Below are 19,678 nucleotides of genomic sequence, written 5' to 3'. Positions count from 1 at the left end.
TATTTTTTCTAATTCTCTTCTCCCTTATTTCGATGAGATCGTCAGATAGGTTATTTTGCATGTCGCTGGTCTCATCCTCCACGCTAGGGAGTGACCTTTTTTGTGCCATAACTTTCGATAGAGTCTCCAACATGCAAGATCTCATCTCATCATGGATGATGTTCTTAAAAGTCTGGTTATCAATACTAGGAGTTGGTGTAGTGGCTTCATCTGAGTCTGCGTCAGACATTATATATAATTTATTGGGTAGATATGGAGATATAAAAGAGGATGGTACCCTTGTTTTCTTTTTTGGTTTTCTTATATATTATATTATTATTATATTTTTTTTATAATGAGATTGAAGGTAGTCTTAATTTTTTTGATAGTGGAAGAACAAAAAAAGGTTATGTACAGTTGGAGAGAGGGATATGAAGAGGTACATGAGGATGATTGCTTCAGAGCCTCAGGAAAGTAGTATTGGGTGATTGCCTCAGAGCCTCAAGGAAGTAATTTTCATCAAAAAAGGTCTTTAAATTGCAGTGTCATCAAAAATTACCAGCTGATCGAGAGACACGAGTAACTGAAACTCGACTCTAGCGTACGATCAGTTGTTTGCTTTGGGAAGACTGTAATTGTTCGAGGAAAGACCCCTGGCAATGCGCGTATGCGACGCAGGCGTTGCCAGGATATATTCCTCTAAACGCCGTTGATAAATCTCCGAAGACGGAGAAGAAGGTGTCGAGGCGGTGAGGGAGCCTCTTATGTTTAAAAACAGGTAAAGGAGCGATAAAGCTGTGAGCTTGGGGGAGAGGAGCCTAAGGGTGGCAGTCCTCTCCCCCGGTTGTGATTCAAAGCGGCAGCAGAAGGGATAACGGAGCAGGGGGGCGGGGGGTGGTCAAGCGCCGGTCTCCGTAAATTTGAAAGTGGCGAGATAGGAATAACAAGTAATACATTGGTAAAATGAAGTACTTAGCAAAGGAATATCAAATAAGCAGTTATAACAATCATGCCAGCAGAGATAAGAAATGTAATGAACTTATCTGCTTGGAGCCGCATTTAAAAGAGGCAGAATGTCATGGGCTCATGCCTTTTATTTGTTCTGAGTGTTCTGTTCTGGAACCCTTTTACTTTATGATGCATGCGGCTGCTGCTTGGACTGCATTAAAAGTTATATGCATAATGTTAGCCTCCGAGTCTTTAATGAAATCCAGATTCTCTAGTCATGATAATAGGAGAATCGCAAATCCCATCTACCTCTGACAGGTTACCCGTCCACAATTCCCATCTACCTATCGGGGGAACCTTGTGATGTATGAACTAAAGAGACCATACCTTATTTACCGAGCCCTTCTTATTTTATTTGCTTTTGAATTAAAGTTGAATCAAGCCGTCCTTGTGCATGGCTTATTTACCCTTCCGTAGGCAAGGTCAATGGCCTCAAATTAAATTGGGAACTACTGTTCTCTGTTTTACCCACTGCTTTATTTACCCATTCGTAGGCATGTTCGATGGCCTCCTCTTAGTTGGGAACAACTGTACTCTTCTTTAACCACAGTTCAGGTTGAAATCCCTACGGTTCACTCTGTGCCAATAAGGCCCTTCTTGTTAGGTATTGCTGCGTCGTGTATATTTACCCATCACCGCCCTGATTTCGGGATACGCTGGTAAGCACAGTGGAGTTTGCCTCCAAGGCCAACAGTATATTTGTTAACAAGTTGTTGTTTGTGGCCAACACCGTACCCATATCTCTGCCAGCTGACCTCCACTTGTATGGAGTACAGCGCCTGCAGTAATTCTTACCCCATAGGGACTGCGAAACTACTGCTAAACATATCTATGTCCGATTTAATGAATTGTGCACTGCGTGCAATGTGTGCCTTACATTTGGGATTGTCTAAGCCCTTGTTTACCCCCCTACATGATAATTTCCAAATATGGGGGTTTCAACTGCTAACCATGTGCCACCCCAGCAAGTGGGTAAGGACTCCCCTGGAGAGGGTGTTAGGGCGGAGACAGAGTGGACTCTTGTGACCAATGGCACCCCCTTGCCTGCGCTAACCTCTAAGGCATGGCCCTTTCCCCGTGGAAATATATGACATGTATCCAATTTAAGCTAATTCTTGTCCTATCAGGGATGCCGGTGAGCCTCACCCCTAAACCAGGCCACCAAGTAGATCTCCACATGGTGTGGGGGCCTGAGGTCCCCTAAGGGTGCTCGTACATCCTGCTGTATTTTTAAGTCCTTCTTGCCTGTATACCCATCAGTCTGACTGTGATCTACAGATGCTGTGCCACCATGCTGGTGTCCCCAGCCTGGTGCATTTAGCCGATAGGCAGATTTTTCTGAAGGTAAACCAGGGTGCCGAAAAGATACCACTGCCAACGCTTTTGAATTTGTGAGGACATGGAGTGGACCTCTGGGCGAATTTACCTGACCCTTCTAAATTGAATGCACGCTGTGTTCTGGTAATTGTCTGCATTTGTTTTCTCCGAACCATCCTTTCTCTACCATATTGTAGTCACAGCACACACTTTTTTGGAATGCCAAACTTACACAACCCACCTTTTTAAAACCCACTCTATTTGCAGGTTCCTTCTGCAGTACTGTTCTGCCTGTGTATGTGCAAATATAAAGCCTATGCCATTGAGCCTGCACCTTCCGCATTCTGTTTCATTTCATGTCCATATTGCATGCTAGCCACTCACCATATGTACAAATACCTTCTCTTTCTTGAATAATGGGAATGCCAAATGTTCCTTGATCCATTGTAGCCTTTTTGTGCTCTAACTCATTGTTTCCCCAACTTTTGGAACCGCAGCACATTTGTTAGATGACAACTTCCACAACCCACCTAGCCACCATGGCTATAGGGTGGGTAATTTTTAGCTTAACTGAAGTAACCTCTAACATGCCCTCGTTTACAGGGTGCACATACTTTGCTGAATTGACCAGACATTTGAACAGACAATTTTATTGATAACTATTGAGAACAAATTAAAGGTGTCAATTTTGGTTTCAGTGAATGTTCGTCTATTGTGCATCTGCCTGCGAATACCTTGTTTTGGCTGTGTTAAAACTGTAGCTTGGCAATTTCAGGCAAGTAAAATTCCACATTCTGTCAGGGGACATTGCCTTGCATTCGCCCTCTGTGGTGTAATCTGGACTGCTATGACAAGGCGTCAATGAGGCCACAGCGATCACATGTACCCGTTCATCTTGTGATACACATCCTCTGTGATAACTAATATGCTCCCTATCCATGGTACTTTGTAGTAAATCAATAATGACAACAGCAGGGCCTTTACTGGGCTGTAACCATGGTTGCTTAATCCAGGAATTGGACCTAGTTCAATGGGATAATCCTCAGGATTCATTGCCGTCCACCAGAATCGAAGGCCTGCCTTGTTTACTGGTCGGCATCCTAGAACCCTTCTAATTGGTGATATGAACCAGTTTACTCAGCGTAAGCTGACAGTCTTGCGTTGCCATTGCCATCACCCATCCAATGCCCTTTGTAATCAGCCTTCAACCTCCTGTGCGGTGGCCCTTTGGCGAAAAGCCATGGGGACCCTGAAATGATCTTTGACCCCCATATCGCACCGCTCCTGTTTCCCACACAGGGGCTTCCGTTCCCGTTAGTAAAAGAGTGTGAAAACGTCTTGCTGGAGTGGACAAAAAAGACTATTATACATTTGTGACAGTCCTCACCAGCTGCGCGACTGTCCAGCTTCTGGTGCTTAGAAACGAGTGGCCTTGAGAAATCCATGTCTGTATAATTTCAATATGTCCATTAAGTTGGATCCTGTGCTGTTCAGCTGCCCATCTTCAAAGGCCGTTTAACTGTTAACGATATGAGTGGCGCGGAGACAATATGTCGGAATCTAAGTGTTGTAGTTTCGTGTTTTGGTGCTGTCCCGACTCATGTGGATCCTATTGGAACCTCTCTGTCTAATGTGCGTGACCTAGCTACTTAGTCCAGCTCCCTTGACGCACTTGCATGTGACTCAAGACAAACTAGCACCAACTGGATGTGCTGCTGCTTAGAGGAGTTTTCAAGCAGTTGTACCCGCCTCTGGAGAGGTATCTAACCACATATGGATGGCTTGGAGCCTATTATAGACTTAGGGCGAAAAGCGTTACAACAAACAAATGATGGACGGAATGCTGACAATGCATACATTCTCCCCCAGTCAAGAGATCTGGGTTAAATCCATCGTTCTTTTGCCCACTACACCACCCCAGTTCAGACATGGCCATATGCAAATCAGTCTTGACCCTGTGCCTCATGGGAACAGTCCAGCCCGAACTGCCAAGCCATGTCTTCCCTGGACAGGAATCAAGCATCCTAGGACCGGTTTCTGGCTATCAGCCGTCATCAGCCAGGATAGCTTGACTCCAGTGGCGTAGTGAGCACGGGTCCCACGTCTGGGAATACCCATCCCACTTAGGGCGAAAAGCGTTACAACAAACAAATGATGGACTGAATGCTGACAATGCATACATTCTCCCCCAGTCAAGAGATCTGGGTTAAATCCATCGTTCTTTTGCCCACTACACCACCCCAGTTCAGACATGGCCATATGCAAATCAGTCTTGACCCTGTGCCTCATGGGAACAGTCCAGCCCGAACTGCCAAGCCATGTCTTCCCTGGACAGGAATCAAGCATCCTAGGACCGGTTTCTGGCTATCAGCCGTCATCAGCCAGGATAGCTTGACTCCAGTGGCGTAGTGAGCACGGGTCCCACGTCTGGGAATACCCATCCCACTTAGGGCGAAAAGCGTTACAACAAACAAATGATGGACGGAATGCTGACAATGCATACATTCTCCCCCAGTCAAGAGATCTGGGTTAAATCCATCGTTCTTCTGCCCACTACACCACCCCAGTTCAGACATGGCCATATGCAAATCAGTCTTGACCCTGTGCCTCATGGGAACAGTCCAGCCCGAACTGCCAAGCCATGTCTTCCCTGGACAGGAATCAAGCATCCTAGGACCGGTTTCTGGCTATCAGCCGTCATAGACTTCCTGCAGTTATTTTCCAGTATCTTAAGACCTTCCTGACAAAGCTGTCCCCGTATTTTTAGAGAGGTTGGTGGAGATGCGCCTGAACCAGCTTGAAATTCAACTCATGAACACAAGGGCTTCTGCTGAAAAGGCTGTACCAGCAGAAAGCCAATTCCCCAATTTACACCCACGTCCGTGTCTGGCCCCATGCAGTGCCATTATGCACAGTGTGGGAGGGGCCCTATAGTGCATCGGGTACCTGTGTTGCAATCTGCAGGTTAGTGCTCGTTTCCCCTGCTCGCCCAAACAGTTAGCATGCATGCTGCACAGCGTTGCCCCTTGCTGCTGGGTCCTCATCCCCAATAAAGCTCCCCTTGCAAGGCTTGGGAAATTTCATCACGCTCTAATCCATACCTTGTAGTTTGCCTGTGGCTAATGGTGACAAGTAATAGCCCACAATCCTGTGGGTGCTTGAGAATTTTAACTTCTAAACTGCTGTACAAAGGGATCTCTCAGACTAGAGCGGTCACCCACTAACATATTCAACTTATATCTGTTTGCGATCTGCATGGTACACGTACTTTGCAGCAGTTTCATGATCTCCCATCTACCTTATTGTGGGTCTTCTTAGTATAAATTGGAGGACCGGTGAACTTTGTGGCTGACTTGGCAGAGTGAGTGGCTACTTTGAGTGAGTGAGTGGCGCATTTCTCGCGAGAAATGAGTGAGTGAGTGGCGCATTACTCGCAAGAAATGCGCATGCGCGGGCATCCGCGCATGCGCATTTGTGAAAAGAAGTTGTCGTCAACGAGGAAGAGGGAGCCCCGGGACGCCGCGCTGCAGTTAAGGCATTTTATTTTATTTTTTTATTATAGTTTACCTTATTTTAAAAGGAGGGCGGGCGGGAGGCGGGCGGCGGGAGGCAGGCAGCTCTGCTTTGCCCTGGCGTGTGCGTAGCGCTGCCTGGTACGCCTACTTCGGAAACCGCGAAGCAGGCAGCGCTACATACACTCCGTGGGTGAAGCGGAGTACTACGCCCGGGGTTAATAACCACCCCCACTGTGTCAATCCCAATAGCCTCCCAACCCCGAAACCCGGAAAGCTGTGCCAGCTGCGGCAACAGGCCATTATGCTGCAGAGGGGTTTCTTTGGTCAATTTACCCCACCATCCCATTGTGCGTGGTACTCGTTTCCAGGTTATGAAAACCGTTCAAGTCGCAGGTGGCAGTCCAGTAAGCGTCGGGCCGGAAAATAGGACCACCTGTAATGGCATGGCATCCATCAGCCACCGCTCGACTGCAGTGCATACGCAGGATCTCTTCTGTCTCCCTACCACCAGTCATTGAGGATGAGAAGATGTGAAGCTGCCTGGTAGGCCTGGATATCTGGAGTAGCCATGCCGATACAATAGGTAGACTGGAAGAAGGCCCTTAAGGCCACTCGCAACGCACCTCCCTGCCCCAGAGAAAACGAGCAAGGATTGCATTTAGGTGCCAGAACCCAGAGGGCCGTATCGAGTATGGGTGTTCTGAAGTGGATATAAAAGATGGGGCAATGAGACCATTTTAAATATGGCAGATCTGCCAAAAAGGGACAGAGGTAGGTGCGACCACAAGTGCACCTGATCTCCCGTCTGCGTCCACAGTGGGGCCAGATTCCTGTCCCATGAGATGGACTGAGAACCCCTAAATATATGAAACCATCAGGGACCACTGTCACCTCCCACAACCATCCGCCCAACTGATCTCTCCAACTCAGGGGCTACAGAAAGGACTTACCCGGATTCATGTAGAGGCCAGTGGTTTCCCCAAAAATGTGCATAATTCTGAGCAGGTGTGGGCCAGTTCTTTTGGGCTGCGTGAGAAAGAACAGAACATCATCCGCATAGAGCTCTATGCGGTCTGAGACCTACCACGATCATTCAAAGCCATTATTCTGAGCATCTATTCTCACCCACGCCGCCAGCAGCTCCATGGGCAGTTTATATAGGTAAGGGGAAAGGGGGATCCCTGCCGAGTTCCCCGCCCAATGGCAAAGCTTCCTGAGATGGAGTCAGCCACTCGCACTGAACCTGTGATGTTGGTATACAGAAGATGTATTAAAGTAAGAAGGCAAGGGCCAATATTCAGGCGGCTAAGCAAAGCGAAAAGATAAGCCCAACTATTATGCCGTGTGGCACGACTAGGCATAAAGCCGGCCTGGTCGGGGTGGATCAGCTCTGTAATATGTGGGACTAAGCGGTTAGCAATTGCCTTAGCCAGGAGTTTGGCTTCGACGTTAGAGAGAAATTGGATGGTATGAAGAGTGAAGTTCAGGCGGGCGGCCCAGCTTTAAGAAAACCACTATCTCTGCATGCCTCCAGTCCGGTGGAAGGCCGCCATCCTCCACAGCAGCCTTGAGGGCCGCCAGATATAGCACCATCAATTGAGATTGGTATTTTTTTAGGAACTCGCAGGGCAAGCCACTTGGGCCAGGTGCCTTACCCAAGCTCATATCCATTAATGCTTTTTGTATCTCCGCAGCCGACAGTGGAGCATCAAGGGCCTCGCGTACAGAATCAGAGAGGGTCAGCGGGGGCAGGTCCGCAAGAAACTTATGAATAGTATTCATGGGCAGGGTCTCCCGGGGGGGGTATAAAGATCTGTAAAGTAGTTGGCAAAACTAGCTGCAATTTGTGATGGATCTGTGAGTATCTTCCCATCTGGGCCACGTATACCTGGGACTGTTTGTGGACGTAGTGTCTGTTGACAGGTGATAGAGTAAGGTGCTGGATTTGTCACCCCCACTGTTAAATCCAGCTACGGGTAGCAAGCCAGTAGAGTCTAGCTACGTCCAGCAACTTACTGGCATGTGTTTGCTGTGTGCTAAGCAGCTGTCTGTGAGCAGTGCCTCCATCTTCCCCCCTGCTTCTGCGCTCTAAATCTATCAGCCGGGCTTTAGTCAGGGCCGCGCAAAATGCTATGTCCGCCCCCCTGAGTGTAGGTTTCACAGCATCCCATTAGATTGTAGGGGATTTCGACCGTGCCCATGTTATGTGAAAAATATTTGGTGATAGACATGTAGCCGATATTGTTCGTCCTGCAACCATGGCTTTAGCCACCAGCGGAATGGTGACCTGACTTGACCTTGTCAGAGCCGGTCGCTCCTCCCGCCGCGTGGCTCCTCCTGAGTGCGCCCGGTCTCCCCTTGCTGCCGCCCGCCGCTGGCCCTGTGGCTGAGGCTCCTTATTTTTCCTGTTTTCCCGCCCTCTCTGTGCCAGTAATTGTATTGCTTTTCACTGTTGTACCAGTAATTGTATTGCTCTCTCACTGTTGAGCCCCTGATTTCTTCTTCTTTCTGTGCTCGTCTGCCGCCTTTTTCCCGCTGTTCCGCCCCGCTCCCTGCCGCTGCTCCCCCGCGGCGCCGCCCCGTTCTTTCTTCTGTACACCCGCTCCCCTTCCCATTCGCCACCCCGCTCCCGCCTCCCAGCTGCTCCTCCCTCCCACTTCGCCATTTATGGCGGAGTCCACACGTAAGCGCAGCGTTCACGCGCAGCGGGCGCGCCGATTGCGCGCCAAAGGCTAGCCCGTCTACGCCCGGCCGCGCCTGGACCACGCCCAGCGCCAGGACCCCTGATCCTCGTCGATGCCAGCGCATCCGATGAACTTACAACGCCACCACCCTCCACGCACTCAACGCCGGCCGAAACACCACCTGCTACCAAGCCACCACGAGGCGCACACACGGGCCCTTCACCTGCCAAGCCTGCCAATTCACTTGCCTCAGGACCTACCCGGCACCCGCCAAGCCGAGCACCAGCAACAGCCACCTCAAGTGAATCCTGCTCAACACCCGCTCCGTCCACAGACACGCCGTCGAACTCTGGAACCTCCTCGAAACAACATCACCAGACGTCGCCTTCCTCACGGAAACCTGGATGAACGCCTCCTCAGCCCCCGACATCGCCATAGCCATCCCGGAGGGCTACAAGATCACCCGGAAGGACCGCATCAACCAAACTGGAGGAGGCATCGCCATCGTCCACAGAAACACCATCCGCATCACGACCCACTCCGATGACACCCTCACCGCTGCCGAACACCTTCCCTTCCAGATCCACACAGACCCCAAGACCCCCCTCAGAGGCACCCTCATCTACAGACCATCGGGACCACGCACACAATTCAGCGAAGCCATCGCAGACTTCGTCAGTCCACACGCCCTCACCTCCACAGACTACATCCTCCTAGGGGACCTCAACTTCCACCTGGAGAACAACAAGGACTGCAACACCGCCGCCCTGCTGGACAAACTCGCCAACCTCGGACTCCTGCAACTGGTGAACACCCCCACCCACTACGCCGGCCACACGCTTGACCCCGTCTTCTCCTCCAGCAAGCACATCTCCTTCAGCCACTCCACCGGACTACACTGGACAGACCACAGCTGCGTCCACTTCAACTTTAGGAGAACCACGACCCACCACCACCCGCAACAGGTTCCCCGCAGAAGCTGGAGCAAAATCACCGCCGACCAGCTCACCACCTCCCTCAGCCAGAACTCTCCCACCATCACGACGGACCCCAACGAAGCAGCCCGCAACCTCACACAGTGGCTCACCGACTGCGCCGACGAACTCGCACCACTGAAGAACCCCCCCAGCAGACCCGGCAGCAGGAAAGCCTCGTGGTTTACCAACGACCTCAAAAACTCGAAGAAAACCTGCTGCACCCTCGAGAAAGCTTGGCGCCATGACCAGACAACAGAACGCATGGCCGCCCTCAAGTACGCCACCCGCAAACACCACCAGCTGATCCGCACCACCAAGAAGACAGCATTCAAAGAACGACTGGACAACAACACCCACAACAGCAAGGAGCTTTTCAGCATCGTCAAAGATCTCTCAAACCCAGCGCCTGCAACAACGACATCACCCCCTCGCAAGACCTCTGCGACTCTCTCGCCTCGTTCTTCCACCGCAAGATCACCGACCTACACAACAGCTTCGGCGCGCTGACCACACACCCAACCACCGAACCAGCGCCCCCCACCACCACCTTCTGCACCTGGACCCCTGTCAGCACCGAAGACACCACCTGCATGATGAACACCATCCACTCCGGCTCCCCTACCAACACCTGCCCACACCACATCCTCAACAAAGCCGACTCCATCATCGCACCCCAACTCCGGAACATCATCAACAGCTCCTTCGCATCCGACACCTTCCTGGAGAGCTGGAAACATGCCGAGCTGAGCGCCCTCCTGAAGAAACCCACCGCGGACCCCACGGACCTCAAGAACTTCCGCCCCATCTTGCTCCTCCCCTTTCCAGCCAAAGTCATTGAGAAGACCGTCAACAGACAACTCTCTGCCTTCCTCGAGACCAACGGTTCCCTCGACCCCTCACAGTCCGGCTTCCGAGCAAACCACAGCACCGTGACCGCCCTCATCGCAGCCACCGACGACATCAGGTCCCTTCTCGACAACAGGGAAATGGCCGCCCTCATCCTCCTGGACCTCTCAGCAGCCTTTGACACCGTATGCCACCACACCCTGACACAACGCCTCAGCAACACCGGAATCCAAGGAGCGGCACTGCTGTGCATCATCTCGTTCCTCGCTGGAAGAACCCAGAGAGTCCGCCTCCCCCCGTTCCGATCCGCGACCACCGAAGTCATCTGCGGCGTCCCGCAAGGATCCTCACTCAGCCCCACCCTCTTCAACATCTACATGAGCCCTCTCGCAGCCATCGACCGCTAACACAACCTCAACATCATCTCCTACACCGACGACACCCAGCTGATCCTCTCCCTCACCAACGACCCCGCCACCGCCAAAGCCAACCTCCAGGAAGGAATGAGAGACGTCGCAGAATGCATGAAGAGCAGCCGTCTGAAACTGAACTCAGACAAGACGGAAGTCCTCATCCTCGGACCATCTCCCTCCGCCTGGGACGACTCCTGGTGGCAGCGCACCCAAGCCAACGGACCACGCTTGCAACCTGGGCTTCATCCTGGACTCCTCCCTCACGATGACCAAGCAAGTGAACGCCGTCTCATCATCCTGCTTCAACACCCTGCGCATGCTCCGAAAGATCTTCTGATGGATCCCCACCGAAACCAGGAAGACGGTCACCCAGGCCCTCGTGACCAGCCGCCTGGACTACGGGAACACCCTCTACGCTGGAACCACAGCCAAACTCCAGAAAAGACCCCAGCGCATTCAGAACGCCTCAGCACGACTCATCCTGGACACGGACCACGTCTTGCCGTGGACAAATGGAACGCTATGGTGAATAAGGATCGCTACACTACGGGAACCCCTGGTGAACCCAGAGTGAAAGGTTTGAACAAATCCAAATCTCGCCAGGCAGGGTGTCTTAGTGCTCAGTAGATGGATCTCTTGTAGGAGTAGTGCTTCCGCTTTATAGCACTGGAATTAAACAAGAACTTCCCATTAACCCCTCAACCAAACCCACCCCACCTCCGCCATACCTCATAAACATTGAAGAATCTATCGCAGCTTGATGTGTCTTCCACTCCAAACGGGGAGTAGAAGCAGCATTCAGCCAATGGATCCCCAATAGAAATCTCCTGCGCATAATAACGTCTAATAGCAGAGGAACATATGTACAATTGTAGCCCAAGTGTTCTTGACGTCTGAATTGTAGAAGTTTTATGCTGTTCTCGGCGGAGTGTCAATTAGGAAGCTGCGGGCTCTGGCTGATCGCCTGCCAATTGCCTACGGGGCTTGCTGCGGGTTTTGGATCTTTTCCTGGCTGCGCTGCTTGCCCACCGCCCAGGGGGATCTGTGCAAGGGCCCTCCGGATGAGGAGTCTGAATCAAGTCTGGGTGGAGTATGAGGCCTGAGTTTCACAACCGCATCGGTCCAGTGAAATACCTCCTCCGGCGTCGCAAAGAAGTGCGTGCTCTTCTCAGGTGGGCCAGAAACAGCAGGAATAACTGGATCTTGAGGCCACAAAGACAAGCCTTGGCCTCTACGAATGATTGTCAGCGCTGCTGTACCAGTTTGGTGTTGTCCGGGAAGATCATGATATGTTTAGAAGCAAACATAAGGGTAACTTTTAGACTAGCTTGCTGCAAAATACCATCCATGTCTTTGTAGTTAAGAAGCCTAGTTATAATTGGTCTAGTGCAGGCAACTGGCAGGGACTTCTGCAGCAACGCCCGATGTGCACGCTCGATAATAAAGCATGGAGAAACTGCGTTGGGCGGGAGCCATTCCGTAAGCCATTTGACGATTGAGTCCTCTACACTGCCACCCTATGGGCATCCCCCTCCGCATCCTCTACTCGCGTCGCTAGGTCCTTCGTGAGTGTCTCGAAGGTAGATACTTTTTTCTGGAGCGTATTTACTGTGTCTTCAACCACTGAGATCGGGGATTCTGATTCAGCGATGCGTTGCGCCGCATTTCTAAGATCGTGCAGGAGCAGCATAACGTCAGAGCCCACAGCGCCGATCTTGGCCTCAAGCATTTCTCGGGACTGTATAATCGCTGCAAGCAACACCGCATTATCCGGCATTGCCGCCTCCTGGTCACCCTGAGCCAACACCTGGGCCACAGTGCCAGTATATTTATCCATCATGCTTTGCTTAGATGACGTGCCAGGTGGCTTATCCTTAGCCATTCTGTATGTTTGTGAAATAGAAGGTCTTCTGGGTGTAGAGCCAAGAAAATGTCCTAATACCCCACAATTGATGCAAGACAATGACACTAGTTTGTAAGGCTGCCCGGGGGGGGGGTCGCGCAGCGGCCCGCCCCTTGGAGGGCGGCCGCCTTAGTGCCACAGGAAGGCACAGGGGTGGGAGGTCGAGTCCCTGGGCCAGTCCGGGGGAGACCCCAACAGATAGCTGTTTCCGGCGAGGGCGGGCAGGAGACAGGGGTACTTATACTGTCTCCGCCCCCTCCTCGTCCTCTTGTCCGCTCGTTCGCCTTGCAGCTCGGTCCTCGCGTGCCCAGCAGCCTCGGAGCCTCTCGCTCGCGGTGAGTTTGCCTGTCTCCCCTCCCCGCCCCGGCCCTGTCCCTGGGCAGCACCAGGTGACGGGGCCCTGTGGTCGGAATACCACGGGCGGGGGGGTTGCGGGCACAAAGCCAGGCCCAAGCGCCGGCTAGAGAGGTTGCGGGGGCTGCGGGGTTGGGGCGCGCGTGTGTTAGTATCGGTCGGGCATCGGCAGGCCATCGTGTTAGGATTTAGCGTTGCGGCTAGAGCGGGGGACTTCCAAGCTGGGGAACCAGGTTCGAGCCTGGGCAACGGCGCTTAGCATCCTGCGAGTTCGGGAGATCGCTTAACCCCCCTGTGCCCAACAAAAATGAATGTTTTCATTGGTAATGGTGCGCATGAGCGCGCTGATACCTGATACAAATATACAGCTATCTCTTAGCTGTCGTGTCTTCCCGGTGTTATCATTTGTAAGCCACATGTATGCCTTTGGTGCGTCTCTGGGTGCTGACTACTGTCACAAAGCTCCTCCACGTGATGCATGCAGGGTTTCCTCGCTGGTCAGGTCTGTGTCTGGTCGGTGTAGGGTTCGGTCTGTTTTTGGCCGTGTTTATTTTAGGCTCCTGAACAGGAGCAGCTCGGAGCGGTTCTGTAGCTCCTACGCGTGTGTCAAGTATGCGTGCTAGATGTTTTGGGGCCTGTAGGGCGCGCGGACACCAATTCCTCAGCTGGGAGAGGCTAATGGCTCTGCCCATTCACGCCCGCAAGGTGTGAGACTTAGCGCATGCGCATCGTTCCTCCCAGCCTTGTTTGTGTATAGAATTCAGGCACCAAGACAATCTTACTCTGTCGCTTTTTCGTGCCAAGTGATTCGAAAGAAAGAGCACCATTGTGGGAAATGTGAGAGAGAAAAATATGTAGAACAAGGTAGACCAGCTTCTGTCTTTAATGGCAACACTAGGGGAGCCAGCGGCTTACCTGGATTGATGTTGCCAATGTCATATAAGAATGTCACCACTGCAGCGTTCTTTCTCTACTTGATTATGCCTTTGTTTAGTGCAACAGTTTTAATCTTTACGGAGTTCGCATTTGATTTTCTGTTCATCAGTGCACGTTTGCCTTTCATCAAAAACAATTTATATTAAACAAATCCCTTATGTAACTTTATTGGACTGATCATTTCAAGTACTTTTTCTGTTCCAGTTTAGTTCCACTAATACCTCGTTGCAAATCGGTCGAATTTCCCCCACCCTTTGATCCTGAAGGCTTTCTTAGAAATTGGGAATTACCGTGGGAATAGGTCATTCCATGGGAATCTGCAATTCTCTGCATGAAAAAAAAAAATAAACAGACCCGCAGAAGAACCGCAGATTTCATAATTCTATTTCAAAGCTGTCTAAATCAGTCCGAAATTATCGTGAATAAAGGTAGAACTGTAATGAAAAAAAAAAAAAAAAAAGAAAATAGGATTTTTTTTTCAAAAATCCTAATTAAAGTACCAGTTCCTGGCTATTTTTTAATCTGAAAATATGATCAAATGGCCGGTCGTTTTTCTGAGAGTGGGGGAACCCCTACTGCCACTGTGCCTCTTATCGTGAATAATCCTGTTCTGATGCTCAGAGTACAACATGTATATCGAGACCTGTATGTATCCCATTGGCGTTTGCGGTATTTTGCAACTAATCTCTGCTTCCCGTCTATGTTCGACAAGTCCCCACAGATTTAACTGACAGTTGTTGGATACATTGGCTATGTGCCTTAGCTTGACTTTCCAACATAGGACGATGTCTGCAAGTGTTGTAAATTAATTGAGATCTTAGCTGCACCGATGTGCAAAGCAAACATTTTCTCTCCCAAACAAGATCTTAGCACCTACCTGCCAGGGGGAGTGTAAACATCATGCCTGAATGTGTAGAGTAATTACGGTGCTATGCTAGCGCTCCATACCTTCGGGTCGAGCTCACGCTATATATTTAGCAGGGTGCAATAGTACAGTGGTTTGTTAGTCCGGCGGGTTGGAGGCGGCACTGAGGTGTTCGAGTCTCTCACTTGTATTTAAAAAAAAAAAAAAAAAGGAAAAATATATATATATATATATATAGACTTATAATTTTGCTCGCCTCGTTGAACTTCCGGTGATGCTGGGCATCCACAAGCCTCCCGGGCCCAACAACTTAATTAGGTGCGTTCCCTTGTAACGGAACCCTTGTAATGGAACAGCATTTCTGTGCGCGGTTACGGGTGCGATGGCAATTTAGTGATGTTGGCACTTTACCTCCCCGCTACCACGGACATCGGGGCGGCAACATGGCAAACTGCCAACACGTTGCAAGCTCTAATGTTGGCGATCGTCTAAAGTAGGTGCAGACCTCACCTGGCTTCGGTGCCATCTTTACGGGGGGGGGGGGGGGATTTGGCGCCTTGGCTAGCCTGTCGACGTTGGTGCGGTGTGCCAGTGTTCAAGCCTCGGGGTCGCGCCCACTTTCGGTGCTCTTGGCGGCCCCTACATGCTGTTTTCGCGCGGGAGGTGCACGGCCTGGGACTCCCATTAAGGAGAGGAGGGGGTCCGTCGGCTTAATCGGCTGACATTGGTGCAGTACACCAGGGCTTGCGCCTCGAGGTCGCGTTCCCATCCTGTATTCTGGGCTAATCAGTTAATCCCCCGTGTCGGAATGTGTTATGTAATTACCGTGCCCATGCCAGCGCTTCAACATCGTCGGGTCGAGTCCGCGCTTTTTGCCCCCCCCCCTGAGGTTGTGCCAATAGAAGCCTTGCTCAAGTGCAAGTCTTGCGCAGGTGGTTGTCCTGCCCCTCACAGGATAAGGCTCTGTGTCCCGCCATCGTCCTTACAACACGCGGCGTCAGTAATCATAGTCGGCCGCTGTGAGCGGCATTTACGGGTCACGCCATATCAGTGGTGACGAGGGTAGCCTGTCCACGTGTGGCATACCGCGGCGGCCGCGCACAGGCTGAGTGCGGTGCTAATGCGGCACCTCCGCCACGTCTCAGCGACTGCTGTTCTTGTGCTCGTCGGATGCCCAGGGCGGCACGGTACAAATAGGGCGCAGGGCGGCACGTTTACACCCCGTAGGTCCACCCTCCGGGCCTGTGTACACTATTAGCAGGGCTGTCCATTGATCGCGTCTTAACTGGTGAGGAGGTAATTGCTCTCTTTGGTACTTGCGGGGGGTTGGGCCCCCCCACCCCAATTGGTCTCCCAGCTGTTTTCAGTGAATGTCTCGGCTGCGCGTAAAAGAGGGTGGCTGGTCTGCATTCCAATGTTAGTCAGTGGTTCCGGTTAGGAAGTTGGGATGCCAGGGTGCGCAGTAAAGACAGGAGCGACAGGAGTAAGTTAAAGTCATAGAGTAGCATGCAAGTGGGAGAGAGAGAACGAGTATACGTTGAAAATTAGCACAACACCGTGTTCATAGCCGCCTTCGCCAGAGTGAGCAGGTACAGGCTTGGGGGACACTTGTAGGAATACAGCCATGTTGGGGCCACGGGGTGGCATTGGCTCTCAGGAACGTTCTCCCTGGGCTTGTGATTTATTTGTACTATGGATTACTTCCAGAGTTCGATTGTATGCATGTACTAGTGGCTGATGCATATTTTCAAATTGCACATTTCACTCAAGCATTTGACACTACCATGCTAGGTGTAGCTATCCACCCTGTAGGGCATACTGGGAGTGTAACGTATTTGGTATCTCAGTAAATGTTTTAAATAGACCTGGGGAAGCAATGATCTGCCTGACTCTGCCTGGGCTCACCAATTTTGACTTCGGTTCTCACTGTTGGTACTGCACATCCTTCACCGGGATGGGCACGGGGCCCGTAGGTCCCATGGGCATTTTGATTCAAATAATATTTACACTGAAAGGGCATGGGAGTGTAAAACTTTAAGAAGTTGGCTAGTAGTGTGGTTTACCCGGCCGTATCATGCCTGTTAGCCTCATTGATGAATGCATAGTGAAGTAAACGCTAATTTGACAGCAAGAGTATAGGAAAGGAAAGGTTTTAACGTCTCACCTGTAAGGGGTCTACGGTCTGAGGTACATGGATGTTTAGAGAATGCCTTTATCTACAGATCAGTATCTGTTACAACAGCGTAACGGTGTCAGAGACATAGCCAACAGTCCTGGCTGGCCACAGCTCCGGGGTACTAGGATGAGTAACCACAGGTATCAAGAGAGGGAGCTCCTAGCGACAGACCGACATCTCGCACAGCACAACAGCAATTTACGGGCTATATCCATTGGTATGCACGGGCAGGAGGTTGTGTGACTGTGAGGTCAAAAGGTCAGAGCTCAGCAGGCACACGCAGTTACTTTCTTACTGTGGTCGATAAATGAGTTCCAGTAAGTTGGGTTTTTGACACACACCTGTAAGCTGCTTTTGTCTGGAATGGAACAGCAAAGTTTGGCGGGTTGGGTCCTTTTTGTGTGTGATAACAAGGGTCCACCTGACGTAAATTCCGAAACAGGGGAAATTAACTAAATGTAAATATCAAAGTTGGGGAAGTAGACAATAGTCATGGACCACCATACTACATGTGATAGACTTGCATGCTACCGCAACCAGTAGCATTATAAAAAAAAAAAAAAAAAAAAAAAAAAAACCTTTTGCGCTCACATACAGATTTATAAATATAATGTATTTCCCTATGCGCATTAGAGTAACGCTATGAATGGTGATCCTGCAGACTTCCACGGAACGGGACAACTGTCAGGCGTCTGTAGCTGCGCAGGGCTCCCTCGGTTATGTCCAGGTCTTTTATATTAACCGAGCACTCATGGGACACTTCACCACTATGGTCGGGAGCAGGGGGAGGTGTCACTTTGCATCCAGCATCTAGGTCAAGCAAAGAGTTACGCCCAGTGTTGAGTGAGTGTTAAGGTTACCTCGTCGTTCATTGGGGCTCCTTAGGGTAGGACGACCTAGCGGCAAGGAACAGCTAGAGTGGTTTACGTGTGCTCAGCGATCAAAAAAAAAAAAAAAAAAAAAAAGATGCTTCGCGGGCCTTGGCTCACACGGAAGTGGGCTAAGCTCAGTCACACCACTGGTGCCGTGGCCTGCTCTGATGCCTGGCACTGGGGTCCCAGGTCCTTCTGAAGGGCTAGGCCTTCAGATGCTGAAAGGATGTCCGTTGTTATTTACTCGATTGTTAAACGATTGGTTATTTCCTGGGTCATCCGTTTCCTGGGTCATCCGCGGGTGTAGAGCTTTAGGCGCTGGTTGTCTTTCCATCGGGTCGGTTTGATGCGGGATGGTGGTTTTTGGGGCAGGTCACAGGCTGCTTCCTCTCGCTGTGTTTGTTCTTCTAGGTGTGGTCGGGTCAAGTGACGGAGGAGAGCAATCATCGCGTGGTATATCTGGGCATGATAGAACGCCAGGCAAGATTGTAGCGTAGGCAGATAGTGGCACTTATCAGGGAAGGAATGTTGGTCTCAATGGCATGCCGCCATGCAAGGGGACCATGTACCTAGGTCACGTACATCAGGCAGTGACAGGTGAACAGGGACCATGTGTACTAGAATATCAGGAGTGGTTCCCACCACGGTCGGGCAGATGGGAAGCTGTCATCTTGATGCTCAATGGATACCCTTACTCCATCACACCTATTGTAAGCTGAGGATGCCTGTTGACGCTGTTAGACCTGCTATTAGTTAGTACACTCACTGTTGTGCCTTGTACGCTAGGACACATGTCCTCCATCACACACATCTTCAGACCACACTGCCCCTCCTCCCCCCCTCCTTCCTTGGAGCAATAGGGTTCCAAATACTTGGGGGGTGGCAGGCTGGGACAGAGGTTGGTGGCGAGCTCCCACATCATTCGGTAGGAGGATTTCGAAGAGTCTTTGGGCAGGTCATTGGTCGCTCCTCCCGCTGTATTTGCTGTCATCTTATTCTCACTGGAAACCCCTACTCCTTCACACCTATTGTAAGCGGAAGATGCTTGTTGACACTGTTAGACCTGCTATTAGTTATTACACACTCCTGTGTGCCTTGGCATGGTTTGTTTCGCATCAGGGTCAGTTTGGGTTACTGGCGAATTGTTTGCTCCAGGGCTGAAGCAGGCGCTTCTAGAACAGGACTAGATTGCTTAGGCCAGGCGGCAGGACAAAGGTCTTTTGGACACTGGCAGACTGGTGCAGGCTGCAAAGTAGTGCCATTGCAGAACATTGATTGGTCAACATTCTGCTAGGAAATGATGAGCAGCAGTAAGGTATTGTACGTTGGTGAGAAATTGTTGTGGGTTTCGTGCTCAACAGGAGCAAGGGAATTGCATTCGGTTCGCAAGCTACAGGTACGGTCTACACCACCAGAAACTGTAAAGCTGCTATGTTCGCCCGGGACCGGGCTGCCAATGTCATCTGACTTTACATCCAGCCACTAAGTGTGCAAAGACATACTTGCGATGGTGCAAGGGGCACTCAGCAGTAGAGTTAGTTGAGTGTCATCACACCCCGATATAACGTCAGTGATAGAACGTAGGTTGTGGCCACACACGACCAGGCACTCTAGGGCAGCTGGGGCGGGAGTGTGCCAGTGCCAGGAGGGTGCGGGTTGCCTGGTTAGGGCGGCTGGTTTGGAGGGAACACTAATACAGAGCACATTTTGCATTCATAGAAGGCTGAATTGATACTTTTATGGCATGGTGCCAGTTGCTTTAGTTATGCGCATGTTTCTGGGCCGCGTCAGGAACATTCAGAATGCAATGCTGGTGGTTAGCCTGTTTCATGC

The sequence above is a fragment of the Triturus cristatus genome, chromosome 4_2 (genome assembly GCF_964204655.1).
Source record: "Triturus cristatus chromosome 4_2, aTriCri1.1, whole genome shotgun sequence".
In the NCBI taxonomy this organism is placed as follows: domain Eukaryota; kingdom Metazoa; phylum Chordata; class Amphibia; order Caudata; family Salamandridae; genus Triturus; species Triturus cristatus.
Note: the sequence above shows the minus strand (reverse complement) of the source record.